Genomic DNA, 12027 nt, shown 5'->3' with positions numbered 1-12027 from the left:
ACCTTGCTTCAGTAAGATCTATTTGCCAGTGCGCATGTGTTCAAAATTGTCTTCACTGAAAATTAAGGCAAAATTTTCATGTAGTCTTTCAGCTGTATCTAAATTATTTTTAGTCTTATTTCACTGTCCCCATGCTTCCTGACAAGACTTTTTAGGGTTTTTTGCTTACTCCTGATGCTCATCTTCAATTTGCTATTAATCTTTTCAGATCTTGCCTCTCCACTTTTTCATATATAAAAATTTGGTAAGAGCACAAATATTTTATACTGTTGTCATAATTATATGCATTTATTGCTGTATCAGAAGTTCAGCCATGCCAGAAGTAGCTCAAAGCACCTCATCAAATAATCCCTGAACATTGCTGTAAAACTGGAAGTGCAAGAACATTTGTATGCTAAACTAAGTTATGGCCTTTGCAATCTGAATGTTCAGTTCTATAATTACAATTATTAACAGCTTTTCATAACACTCAGAGACAGGTTTGGGTCTTTTTTTGCTTTAGTTGGGCCTTTGCTTGCTTTTTTTCCCCCTCTAAATGACATATGCCTAGAACATGAATATAAAGATTAATGCCACAGGGTCTCTCCAGAGTTAGAAAAAAAGAAAGCAAGTTAAAGCTTTACCTCAGATGTTACATCCAAATGGAAAAAAAAAAAAAAAAAAAAAAAAAAAAAAAAAAAAGGAACAACAAAACCTGTATTATCAATATTTTGTTTGAGAACACACTGCATGGCTATTATAAAACTTACTTGAAAGGAAAAAAAGTCTGCAGAAACAAGGTTCAAATTTAGGATTACTATAGCAACAGAAAGGAGGGAGGAGAAAATTACCAGATTACACTCTCAGATCATCAAATCCTTGAAAAAATAAATTTAGATTTGAGTTTCAGTCAAATTAACTTAATTTATCCTATTCATTAAAAATTATCAAATTAAGAATTAAATTAAACAAGCAAAAACTGTAATACAAGCAGCAAAGTAACAAATATAGAATTTCAGACTGAATGACCTCATTTTTCCTTCTACCATTAAATATTTGGTATCACAACAGGTCTTCCAATCAATAACTTGTAACAAATACAGTACTATTTAGGAATGTGTTTAGTCCTGATTAAAGGTCTTTAAATGCCTCTTTCTTTGCAGTATGCCTCATTCTTAATTTAAGTGACTCCAGTAACTACCATTACTGGATACACTATACAGGACACTAGTCCAGTATCAACAAATACCATAGTTGTTAACGTCTGAAAAGAGAGCAAGAAAAATAGTAGTGTCAGTCTTCTTGTATTTCAATACTTTAGCCCACTCCCATTAGATGGGATCCCAAACCCATTAAATATGAAGCTGAAGTGGCAAATGCAGCTAACAGGTTTCTTTTTGACATTGTGAGCTTTGCTTAAGGTGTGGAGGGGTGTCTCCCCACTTTAGTGGTAAGTATTGACCCATAAAGACTCTAAGCCTCAAGCAAATTCTCCACTAGCCAGAACGTTCAATTAATCAGGCTGCCCTCATAATTTGCAGTACAGCCTAGGTCCAGCTTTTCTGGCTGACATTCAGATTTTAACCATGCTTCCCAGCCTTCTGTTCACCACTTCTGGTTTTCGTTGACCAGCTGCCAAAATGCTCTTTATTTTCTGGTGGCTGGGCAGGCCAGAGAACAGTTTGAGAGACTACCTTCTTCCAATTTGTGCAGCAAACCGTTCACTGTGTTCTCTGCTCTTGGCTCCTCCCCAGGCTGCTGCAGTGAGGGAAAACTGGAGGATACTGGAGGGACTATCATTCCACAATTGTGAAGCAAGGATATGGGAATCTTAACTGGGGTTTCCTTGTCCTTAAATCAACATCTCCACTACAGACTGCAACTGAGTCAAAGAAAGTGTCCTACATCAACAATAAAGACCATGGCAGATCCAGAAGTCCCACCTATCAAAATCCCTATCCTGTGCTGCAATCACAAACATCCCCTCCTTCCAGGAAAAAGGCAAGAATCTCAGTATAAGATGATCAACGTAACTCAGCGGCATCAAAATTAGTGCGGGTTCTAAAGTAGATTGAAAGTGGGAAAAACACACAGTCAGACATTCAGTTACAAGTAGCAGCAATCAAAGAGAACAGGATGGTCCTCTGAGTCCGAGGCACAGAAATCCACCAGCTTTCCATGACACATAAGAGAGATAATAGCTTTCTCTTAGATTAAGCATATCTATTTTATCTCCCTCTACATCCAAACCCACATGATTTACTTGCTTTGGGAAAGCTCTCAAGAATTTACTAACTTTTTACCTAATCCTTATACAAGCAAACAGGGGTGAGAGAGTTAATTTCATGTGTACAGTTGAGATCTAGCAAACATCTAAGATCATTATTTATTCTTCCTGCCTATTGATAGAATCCAAAATAGTTTAACACTGTACTGCAAATGTTCTACATAACCAAATACATTTTTATTGTATACTTCTGGCCACCAACACTTTATGAAAAATAATTTACAAAAAACAAACACCAATTTCCTGACATATCCATCTTTAATTCACTCATAAAAGATACAGAATTTTTCCAAAATGCTTTCAAGTTATCACCTACATCCAAAATTACCAAAGTATCTCTGAAAACTCACTATCTAATTTTAAGTCCAAGAGGGAGGGGGAAAAAAAAAAAAAACACAACAAAAAACCACACCACACCTTGCTATATATACTAGTAGGCTTAAAAATTGTATCCAGAGTAAGGAAAGAAAATTTACTTTAGAATCAAAATAGAATCTTGTGCTTTACATTGAAACTGTTATTCAAATCATATGGAAAATTAAAGTGACATTTAGAAATAAAACAATACTTTAGTTGTGTAGCATTTTACCTAAATCATGAAAAACCTTTTTGGTAGTTGAAGACAAAACTAATGAAACAGTATTTCCTATCAACTCAAGTCTCCTATGCTTCCCTATTTATCCTTTTTTATCCAAAGTCCTCATACTCCTTGCTACATCCTGCATGAATCCATCCTTGCTCCTCCACTCACCTGAGCACAAGTGAAAAATACACTACGACTTGTTTGGAGCTACCCCTATACTGACTGACAGGTAAGTGTGTAACAGCTGCACAGTCACACGCTCCTGCTCCTCAAAACAAATCAGGAGCCATGCCCCTCTCCTCATAGGGGCACAAGTCCGGCCATCAGATTATCCCATTACTGGCAAAAACTTTGTATGTTTGAAGTCACCATTTTCCCATTAAATTTAGCTGAACATAACTAATAGGTTCAGAGGTTGAAGAGAAAAATAAAGTCAGTCCTTTTAACTCTGGAATACTTTAAGCTGTGTTGATGCAAAAATTACTATGCAAAACTTTGCCAGACAAGATTTTCTGAAGAAAAAAAACAAGTATACTGCATTTCTCAGTTAATGCACAACAGCAGCACTGTCATCTTTTGCTGAATTTTAGATGGAAGTTTCACATGCTTCATAGATTTTCAGCAGTATTTTGTGGTGACAATACCTAAAAAAATCGTTTCATTTGTTAAAAGACAACTAAACTCAAAGTATACCTTATCCTTCACCTCCACAGTCACAATACAGGAACAGTAACTTTATGCTCAGTATATAATAAAAAAAAAACCCAAAAACAAAAAAAAACCACAGAAGACAATCTTCATGGGTCAAGGTTTTCCCAGACACTTGCTAGTTTAATCTGGGATTAGCTATAATAAAGCTGAAATAGCGTATCAGACCGCTCAAGATTCAAGATGTAAAACAAGATGGAGATAAAAAGCACAGAAAGCACCACAATAAGAATTTGAAATTTGTAAGCACAAAAGGAAAACAAACCCAAAATAAATTAAGTTTCTATGGCTGCAAGTCAAATTTACAGTTCTTAGTCCAGAGTCACTTTTACATGTTTACTGATTTCAAACAAAACCTGAGATTTTACGTATAGTAATTTGATTTCCCCCTAATCTTTGGTGCATAAATATACCACAACAACTTAACATTTATCTACTCATTTGATGTGAAAGTATCAAAGATAGCATAAAGCGTTACTGATTAACTGCATTTACTGCTTGCTGTTTCCATGACCACTTTTCAGCAATTCAATTAGGTATATGGAAGAAAAATAACAGAACTCTGAAATATTTTACTCCCCATCTTTACAGATTTCATGACTCAAGATCTGAAAACCATACATAACATATGTTGTAAAAATCAGAAATTTTAAGAGACAAAACCCAACACATTAGTCAATTAAAAATGCAAAGGAATATTTTACTAGTCTGAAGAGCACAGAAACTCAAAATCTCAAGTTTTAAAGAGTAGCTCTTAATATCCCAGTTTTAAAATTAAATTGAAATGCACTTTCATGTATGTTGATTTTTAATTAATCTGCAGGGAAAACCACTCAAATAAGTGATAGTGAAAAACTCTTCTTATGTCCCACTTGCTAACACAACTGATCTGAGCTTGTAAGGTTGATCTTTCACTGAATAACTGCATCCAACAGAGCAGGCAGAGATCATTTCTCAAAATGTAATCTAATAAGCAAGGTCAAAAGGAGGAAGTTAGGAAGGTGCTGAACAAGTTGTTACTCCTGTTTGGCTACGCCTTCAAGGACGACATTTTCAGTTTCTTCTTAAGGGTCAAAGAATCAATCCAGCAAAATCAGCAAGCATACATACTGGCCAGCCAGCTTGACTGGTAGTAGTTATTCAAATCCACCTCTACACTAAAACTTAATTTTCCCTGAAATAAAAAACAGTTAGACTTTAAAATTCCCCAAAGTAGCAACAATACTTAAAACTTTGTTCAAGACCAGACCAAATGGTTAAACTGGAGCGGTCATGAAAAATTACATCATCTCATGTTCTACCTGATTTGAAAAGCAGTAGTGGAAAGGGTGTTTGCTGGAGTCTCTGCCCTTACAATTTTTGCAACTACTAACCACTAACATTTCTGACCGGACAAGACCACAGTAAACAACATCCTCTGACTAGTGAGGGAAGAAACCAATTATTTGCTTCAGTCTGACTAAGGATTATCCTCAATAAACAACAAATGCTTACTGAGATGGTAACAAATGTTATCATAATGTTTAACATTCCATTAAATTACTATGGAACCCTGTTATTGTACACACAATACTTCAAAGTGATAGGGAAAGTAACAATAGAAAAAGGTAATTTTAAACTAAAAATTATAATAAATCAAAATATCTGTATAACCAGTAATTTTTAAACATTACTACCTCTAATAAAAAGAAGCTTTTCTCCATAAATAAACTGGTTTACATGATTCAGACTTCACCTCTTCCTTTACTGACAGGTTTGTTCAGCTACTGTCCTCAGCCCTACCAAAAAAGGAGTATTTTTAAAGAGAAATGTTGTGTAAGCGGCAAGACTGGGTAATGTTTTCCTATTCCACTGAGAAGGCTGTTCAAATTATATTAATGAAAATTGCAAAACTCGGGTAATCTAGTAACTTGTACTATTAAAAAAAAAAAAAAAAAAAGGCGCACCTGCTTTTGAATCTGTTACTATATTAGACATATAATTTATCAGAAGAGCTTTAGACAGGTTCCTCAGCACATGTCAAATGACCTGCACAGCCGAATCAGCAGTTTAAACTTGCATTCATACCTGCTCACTTTTTAAATATAAAGCACCTATCACTCCAAAAGTGTCTAAGAGTTACAGTATGAATTACTAATACAGTGCTATTTCAGAGATTGCTTTCTGCCATGCAGCATGGTGCAAGAGTAAATTCTGATTTAAAAGCCATCAAAATCAGAAATTTAGCTTTATTTTATTACTTCATATCCTTATGCTTCAGGTGTCCTCGCTGCACAACAAAAGCAACACTTTTTAGATATGGTCTCCTTCATAAAAGTCGTGGGCAAGTTTTGTTACTATGAATTTTTCCCTCAAAGCAGGACTGGCTCATTTGCATAGCAACGGTTTGGGATTTACAAATTACTCACTATTCACCACTACTACAGTTCTTAAATAATTAAGAAAACTATTTCTACAACTCAGAAAAGCAGTGGGTGAAAGATTTACTTTCTAGCCTCCTCAGAGTTAGAAAGTGCTTGTCACATAGAGGTTGTATGCTTACTAGTGATTAACATGCTAAGCATCCTTCCACTAGTTCAAAACCTCCGGTTAAAATATTTTGTTTTATTTATTAACAAAACTGGCAACTTAGAAATTTAGCTTTTTCCTCCTATAGCAAGTCATGGGATGTTGGGTGAGGAGATTTGTTAAAGCACTCCATGCTGGGATGCTACGCTTCAAAAACCAAGACTTGAATGGGGCAGAAGTAGCTATATCCTCGCTCCTGTGAAACGCTCTCAGTGCTCAAATGGGTTTGCCCACATAATCTCCTCAAATGATCCGATTCCATACACACAAAATAACATCTAATATTGATGGCGAATCTCAAAGAATGAGAAGAGTTGAGTCATTTTCTGTTGGAGACATCTAGAAAGAACTGTCACAGAAAAACACTGATTCAGTAAATGACCTTCATCACTCTACAGCATTAGTGAACCATACTCTAATGAATTTACTGGCACAACATGCTAGCAAAAGCGCTTGTTTCAGATGAAGCACAAATGTTCAGATTTCTCACACCATTTTATAATAGTCAGCTATAAAAAGAAAATATTCAGGCAACACCATGTTTTTTAGCCAAAAAAAGCTCATAAAGAAAACAGAACTCCAGTAAAACAAGATACTTTAACATGCAAACATAGTAATGCGTATATTATCTTGCTACAGTGAATATGGAAAAACTTAAAACTGTCTCTTCCTCAAAACTGTAAGAAAACTACCAAGTTTAAATTTTGTAATTAAGGCAAACTACATAGAACATTATGTTCACCTAAGACTATTTTTACATGTTCACATCAAATCTGCCTACTGAATATAAAGAAATACCAAAGCCACCTGCTCCAGAAGTCCAGTCTACAGTTGCATTTTTTCTCACTTATTATACAACAGCTCTAAAAAGAGTATTTCCTCAGTGAGGCGCAGAATTGTTACAGCAATTAATTTAATAAATAAAAATGGAAACCCGTTCCTGAAGTAGTTTGTTTTCCTTTATTTTTAAAATATTTTCTTCTATCAAAAAAAGAATGAATTTGCAGCAGCTAAGAACTGCCAAGTATTCTGTTAGCACACTCAGTCACACTACAAGATCCCAGAGCCGTAAACAGCCTGTCTGCATGGAGGTACCTGTAGCTTTCAGCAAAGCTTACAGAAATTATTTAGCAGCAGTTGCAGTTTGACAATTCATAAACTGAAGGTAGACATGTTTTGTAGAGCTCCGTATAAAGACATAAGTCATCACGCAAGAAAACAGACACTTTCGGTATACGACAGTGTTATGATCTGTAGCAACTTTCTTAAAAGCAGAGAATAAAACAAAACCAGTAATTAGCTCACACCACTGAGCTACTGCAGTATCTCATGAAAGATTTAAACCCAGTGCTATTCCTAACCCCCTTCTCAGTACAGCCATGGATATTTTTCCAGCTTGACTGGATTTTCCCCCTCCCTAATTGCTAGTTTTCACTGAAACCAATGTAGATTGAGAATCAACCTTAAAAGCAGCATAGAGACTGTGAAGCAGCAGAAAGACATGTGACATTTTGTATCGAAAGCAGACACTGGAAATGCTAAAATATAGATACCCCTTCCCGCAGAAGAAACAAAACTGCCCGTCTGCTGCTGCTGCGGGTACCCCACCAATCAATAACACCGCACAAACGCATCACATCTCCTCCTTCATTCCTACGTCCTCTGCGGACGATTAGTTGGACACCCTAACGCCCGCATTCGGCCAAGCCTCATCAGCAGGTCACCTCGCAGACTAGAAGAAGGGGCAGGTGAAGCAGAAGGGCGGTGGGGCAAGAGCCAGCAGACGCATCGCTCGGGTGCAACGGAGATTTAAACGCTGAGCGGCCGCTTCCTGCGGCGGCAGCCGCAGCATCCCACCTGGCTCACGGCGGCGGGCGCGGGCAGAGGGACCGTCCCTCCTGGGAGCGGGCTGACAGGAACCGGCCCCTCCCGCGCCCCGTCCCGCTGAGCGGCCGGAGACCACATCAAAAGAAAATAGTCACTGCTAGCAGAACCTGATGGGTGTCTTCAGGAGCCGTAAACATCTCTCCCTTGGAATATGGGAGGAATCTAACCTGCTCCCAACCACCTCTATGGAGGAAACACACTCCACTTACCTAGTACACTCTTTCTGGCAATTAATCTTCATTTGTTTACTGTTCAGAATGGAAAAACTGGCCATGGAGATATACATAAACTTGTATGTGAATTCAACAACCAAAACCAGTGGTTTAGTTGTCAAGTGATGACACAAAATGATTATGGCACATCTGATATAAGAAGATGGTGCTGGACATAGATCTGCCTCATCAAAAACATCCCACAACAGGACACATGTTAGTGTAATTACTAATAATTAGCAAATCATGTTTGAACTTTTTTTGTAAGAACTGCTGCTATAAGCCTAAAACATTAAAGTCACTTCACCTGTCTAGTGCTGAACCCTGTTAAACCTGGTGGATGTATTTACATACAAGATAGCATACTTTGTCCCTGCTCAAAGTCTGCTCAATAAGATTTGCAGGTGCTCTGCACCTGCAGGGTCCAGGCACCTGCCTCATGCATTGTCTTCCCCTTGGCATGTAGATAACCTTCTGTCAAATCTCTCCTTCATCTTGGCACTTGGCTCTCTTTCCTTCCCCCACCATGGCATTCAACATTTAAAGCCCTCTTTCTTCTTGTCTGCTAAAGTAAATAATGGATCCATGTTAAAACTAACTCAGTTAAAAAAATACCCCTTTGTTTTAAAATGAAGGGGTTTCCTCTCCAGCTCAGTGCATGGCCCTAAGACCAGCAGTGCCAAGAAAGAGGGATATTGAGGACAGGAGCAGTGCCCAGAGACTAGGGGAGGGCAGGGTCATTTCTTTCCCTAGCAGCACTGGTGTAACTCGTTTGTGTAACCACCGGGTGCGGTGTCACAGCAGCTCAGGCTGATCAAAAGGATGTGTTTTGTCATCGCACCCGTTCACTCTAATGGTGCAATGCTGCAGAAGAATGCTGTTCCTGTACCCCTCTCTTCTGCTGTCCTGCTCTGTGACCTGCCCAAGGTCGCAGGTTCCCCCTGTCACCTTCCAGCCTTCCCCCCACCCCTTGCATCACATCCCATCATCACAAGCCCAGAGAAGATTTTGTTTCACCTGGCTAATCTGATGGAAAAACTGGGGGGTGTGGGAGGGGGCGAGGCCAGCTTTCTGTTGAATCAGCCGGCTCAACCAACTCACTTTGCACCTCGAGACTGCTAAAGCTGATGCAGGATAGTGGTGTTCTGGCCTGACCAGGTTCCTGAACTGCCACGACCCACCTGCAGGAACAGCAGCACTGGTGCAAAGTCAAAGGCAGGATTATCTGGATAGAAACATAAGGGAGGGCACATGCATGCTGACAAGTGAAAGCAGTACACGGTGCTGCAGAAATAAGGCATCAAAGACAACCTGAAAAATCACTGCTGCATTATTTAAGACAATGACAGACTTGACTGTCTTAACTCCTTCCAGCTGCGTTTACAGCATTACAGCTACACCAAAAGGTACAGTATGAACCACACAGTATTTTTCAGCCCATAGCATGTGCCTCCTTCAAGATCTTTGCACTGGTAATGAGGGGTCTGGGAAAACGACCAAGATAAACACATTGCCAGTAGGCTTGCACTTACCGTATACAGGTCTGCACGTGTGCTGGAGAATGGTTACTGGCCCTTCAAAAAACACAAAAATACTGCCACGTATTTACAGACAGCACAATGTTCCCACGAGAGATGTCAGAACATGGTACTGTTGAGGTGGTATGGATGTTCCACGTGTCAACTCATCCACAGTAAGTTGTTTTCCTTAGCAGGCTCCAGCACCATACTCAACTTACATCATGCAGTCTCAAATAAAAGAGTCAATACAAATGTATTCATGTACCAGTTGTTTTAGTTTGGCTTTACTAGGTATCAGAAAAATAATACTGTACAGTTATTTTTACCCAGCTGACCTCTTTATCTGGCATTAGCACTCTTTGGTGATCAGTTTACAGCTACATGTGAGGAGCACAGTTGTAGGCTGATGTCAGAAACCAGGTCATTTATCTTTTCCTTTACATGGGGTGCACTCATTCCACATAAGCAGTTTCAGATCAATTTTCTTACCTATGAACAGGAAACCGTAGTATCAACCCAGATTTTTGCCTCTCAGCCTGCCAGAACTGCCCTATCCTGACAGTCTGTTGACAGGGCAGGACTTGCCTCCCTACTGTGATCATTCATTTTCATCTCACACAGACCTTTTACTCCACTTCATGGACAAAGTTCTGGTTCCTTTAAATAAAACACTGCCAGCATGTGAATTCTCTGCTACTTTTCCCATGAGCCTTCAAAAGGGGAGTCTTAGTGTTGTAACTTCCTCATCAGGTGCCAGCAAAGTAAAAGCCAGTCCCTTGTGGGTCAGACCAGACTTGGAGTGGCAGGAGGGTGGGCGTAGACAAACACGAATTATCTGCACAAAATACCCCAAGAGCAGCCTTGGAGGTGCTGTGTGTCTCACTGGCATCTGGGACTCTGCTGGCAGGGGTACAAGTGAGCTTATGCACATGGAGCATTCCTACTGAAAAGCTCCTGAGGTATTTTTCTTTGACATTATTGAACTTAAATGCCTTTTTTTAAAATTACCTTAATTTCAGCTGCATATAACAGCATTAATGATGCCGCATGGCTTATATTTAGTATTACTAAAGTTGGTCAGTATAGGTAAGGTTATGTCAAAAGTACTATTAGAAACTTTATTTTTGTCCAAGCTGCCATCCTGTCCTTTACATGAGGGAGTTGGTTTTTTTTTTTTTAATTTTACTGATTTATGTAAGGAAGAACTTTCCTAATGATTTGAAAATTGTATGTAGAAACAATTTTTAGTGTGTGTGTGTATATATATATATATATATATATATATATATATATATATATATATAATGAGAAACATTTCATAGAACTACATAGAGGAAAAAAAATGTATTCTGGTCTACTTTCATCTCCCTCCACAACCAAACAAAATCACATCTGAGGTTTATTTGAGCTGGGGAAACAAAAAAAAAGAAAAACAGAAAAGAGAGCTGAAGCAGTAGGTGGGGAAAAGGGCAGAGCAGCTACAACAGGCTGATACTAAATGTTGGCAGATTTTACACAATCTATTAAACTGAGAGGCCACTCTGGCTTTAAGTTTCAAAAATACTGACTTTATGCTCAGGGGGGCATAGGGAAATTTTTATATATGGTTGTAATTAAATGTCTTAGCTTCATGGTTCAAGTGGCTTAATAACAGTTTAATTTAAGCACAACTAAAGGTGCAATGATTGCTTTGGCCAAAAGGAACTCTTTTAATGTTACAACACTCTTCATGGAGGTTTGGGTTTGTTTTTCCAAAATCCTTTTCCAAGTAAAGCTGATTCTTTTGATTGTAACATTTATGACTTCCTAAGCATCATGTGCCTGTTCTCTGCTTCTATTCTAATTCCAATGTGACTAGAGCTGCAGAGATTGTTTTTAACTGCTCTTTAATAGCATCTTCATCCTTATCAGTAGAAGTGCCACTAACAGAAAGTGGAACTTTCAAACAAACTTTTGAACTAAAAACCATCCCAGGAGAGTAAAACAAAGAAAGGAAAAAGAAAAAAAAAGATACCAGGGGAAGTTCAGTGTAATGACAACGACTGAGAAGCATAAGAAAAATATTTTAAAGTATTTAAAATTTTAATTATTATATATAGGAGAAAATTAATTAGTCTGTCGAGAAGCTTTTTAATATTACAATATTGAACTCTGAATTCCTTTAAATGACATTTCATTTTAAAAAGGAACATTTTCAGCTGTCCTCCCCTGGTTAGGGTGTGGCTGGCATTTACTTGGAAAAATAAATAAGCATGAATGTTAGCACAGTGTAAATTAAAGCAC

General features: G+C 38.2%; 1 protein-coding gene across 2 annotated transcripts in view; it reads right to left on the bottom strand.

Moving 5' to 3' along the window:
• The window catches only part of ADD1 (adducin 1), a 65515-nt gene extending 57441 nt beyond the window's left edge, over positions 1-8074 (bottom strand). Inside the window, exon 1 of one of the 2 annotated variants that reach the window (XM_026846813.1) lies at positions 7850-8074. The gene's annotated coding sequence lies outside the window, so the exon portion shown is untranslated. Of the gene's footprint in view, positions 1-7678; positions 7793-7849 lie in introns of those variants that run through there. The other variant, XM_026846814.1, reaches the window with a different exon arrangement.
• Between the last annotated feature and the right edge of the window lie 3953 nt (positions 8075-12027).

Source organism: Athene cunicularia, assembly GCF_003259725.1.
Source record: "Athene cunicularia isolate RWA chromosome 4 unlocalized genomic scaffold, athCun1 chr4_part1, whole genome shotgun sequence".
Classification (NCBI taxonomy): Eukaryota; Metazoa; Chordata; class Aves; order Strigiformes; family Strigidae; genus Athene; species Athene cunicularia.
This window is presented reverse-complemented; position numbering and strand designations above follow the sequence as displayed.